The sequence below is a fragment of the Octopus bimaculoides genome, chromosome 24 (assembly GCF_001194135.2).
Source record: "Octopus bimaculoides isolate UCB-OBI-ISO-001 chromosome 24, ASM119413v2, whole genome shotgun sequence".
NCBI lineage: Eukaryota > Metazoa > Mollusca > Cephalopoda > Octopoda > Octopodidae > Octopus > Octopus bimaculoides.
Window position 1 is genome coordinate 30,099,774 of NC_069004.1, and position 2,500 is coordinate 30,102,273.

The 2,500-nt window shown below is 42.7% G+C and overlaps 1 long non-coding RNA gene across 1 annotated transcript in view; it reads right to left on the minus strand.

The window, feature by feature from the left end:
* The window catches only part of LOC128250665 (uncharacterized), a 67,319-nt gene that overhangs the window by 4,307 nt on the left and 60,512 nt on the right, over window positions 1-2,500 (minus strand). Inside the window, exon 3 of the long non-coding RNA XR_008266675.1 lies at window positions 1,927-2,063. This is a non-coding gene — a long non-coding RNA (uncharacterized LOC128250665). The remainder of the gene's footprint in view (window positions 1-1,926; window positions 2,064-2,500) is intronic.

Sequence of the window (2,500 nt, forward strand, 5' to 3'; positions counted from 1 at the left end):
CCCAGGACTTATTCTTTGGAAGCCTAGTACTTATTTTATCGGTCTCTTTTGCCGAACCGCTAATTTACGGGGACGTAAACACACCACCATCGGTTGTCAAGCAATGTTGGGGGATAAACACAGACACACAAACATACACACATACATACATACATACATATATACGACGGGCTTCTTTTCAGTTTCCGTCTACCAAATCCACTCACAAGGCTTTGGTCGGCCCGAGGCTATAGTGGAAGACACTTGCCCAAGGTGCCACGCAGTGGGAATGAACCCGGAACCATGTGGCTGGTAAGCAAGCTACTTACCACACAGCCAAAGCAAGATTTATTTATGATCAGAGGTGTTTTTAAACCAAGGTACAACTTTATTAGATGAATATGAGAAAGACAGGAGATAAAGCACAATATATTCGTGATCAGAGTTGTCCAAAAACCGAGGTACTACTGTATTAGGATAATCAAGGGTTCATTGTATAACAGAGTAGAGCGCATAAGAATGGCCCAAATCTGCAACCCTCAGTCTACTTGTACATTCTACTTGTACATTCACACCCCCATAGTTGGTGGTGGGGTTTAACAGTCACACAGTCTCCTTTTATCACCCTCTAAGCCATTTCTCTTTTATTCATACAATCTCTATATATCACTCTCGCAGTCTCTTTTCCCCCCACATAGTCTCTCACTCTATCATACAAACACCTACAGTGTATGAATGCATGCACACACACTTTCACAAAGTGTCTCATTCACACAGAGTTCCTCCTCCCCTCTCTCTTTCATACAAACACATACAGTGGGCTCACACACACATACATACACACAGTCTTTTCTCCTCTCTCTTTTTCATACAAACGCACTACAGGCACACATGCGCACACACACACACACACACATAAAATACTACAACGCTAACCCCAAGAATACATCTTCACAACACCACTGCCACCAGTACACTACTGCAACGCTACCACAACAACAACAGTACAATACCATCCGATTCTTATTCTGTCTTTAAACAACAACAACATCCCAAGTCTAAAAAACAAAAAAAAAACAGTAGCAAGAAGACACTATATTTCCCCTGCCCCATATACACAGTCTGAGAATTACTGGTATATTCTCCTTGGGGTGGGGGTGGGCAGTTTTAATGACTGCCCCATCCCCACTCTTGCTTGTTCCTACCAACTGGTACCTTCCTCAAACACACACACACCTGTTACCTTGGAAATATATTTGATGAGAAATGAAAAATTTGAAAGTATTTTTGTTAAGAAATGACTGTAGGTTGGGGAGGGGGATATAGGCTCGGTCTCTCTCCCTTTCACACAGTCACTCACTTACACACACACAGCCCCTCTCTCTCTCTTTCACATAATCCCTCTCTTGTCTGTGAAAGAGAGAAAGGGATTGTGTGTGAAAGAGAGAGGGAGTGTGTGAGAGAGAGGTATTGTGTGTGAAGGAGAGAGAGGTATTGTGTTTGAGAGAGAGAGAGACAGAGGATTGTGTGTGAGAGAGAGAGAGAAGGATTGTGTGTGAGAGAGAGAGAGAAGGATTGTGTGTGAGAGAGAGAAGGATTGTGTGTGAGAGAGAGAAGGATTGTGTGTGAGAGAGAGAGAGAGAGAGAGAGAGAGAGAAGGATTGCGTGTGAGAGAGAGAGAGGGATTGTGTGTGAAAGAATGAGTATGTGAGAGTGAAAGAGAGGGAGAATGAAAGAGAATGAAACAATAAAAGTGAGGTTGAAAAAGAGAGAGAAAGACAAAGAGAGAGCGAGGAAGTAGGTGAAAAGTGATAGGGTGAAAGAGAAAAAGAGAGAATGAATGAGAGGGAGTAAAAGAGAAAAAAGAAATGAGAAAGGTTTGTCAGGTAGGGAGAAGGAGTTATTTGAAATCCTGACCACTCTGTAACCAGTAGTAGTAGTACTTACCGACAAAACTTTGAAATGCTAATCCAAGAATAAATAGCACGGTAAACAGAAGTTGCATAATTTGGTGGTGATTTTGATATTGGGTAGATTTGCCTCCGTTTGTAATCCAGAGTTGTTGGCCTTGATCATTTGAGATCCTGGAAAGGAGAAGAAGAAGAACAAGGGTTAAGAGAGTAGAATGAGAGGGGGAGAGAGAGAGAGTGACAGACAGACAGAGGAGGGCTGGAAGAAAGTAAGAAAGATATGTAACTAGATGAAGATAGATTGAAAGAGAGAGAGAGAGAAATAAAGATAGAAAGACACATATGTATAAAGAAACAAATGATGAAGGAAAAAGGTAGAAAGACACAGGCGTGGCTGTGTGGTAAGTAGCTTGTTTACCAACCACATGGTCCCCTGTGTTCAGTCCCACTGTGTGGCACCTTGGGCAAGTGTCTTCTACTATAGCCTCGGGCCGGCCAAAGCCTTGTGAGTGGATTTGGTAGACGGAAACTGAAAGAAGCTGGTCGAATCATCATCATCATCGTTTAACGTCCACTTTCCATGCTGGCATGGGTTGGACGGATTGACTGAG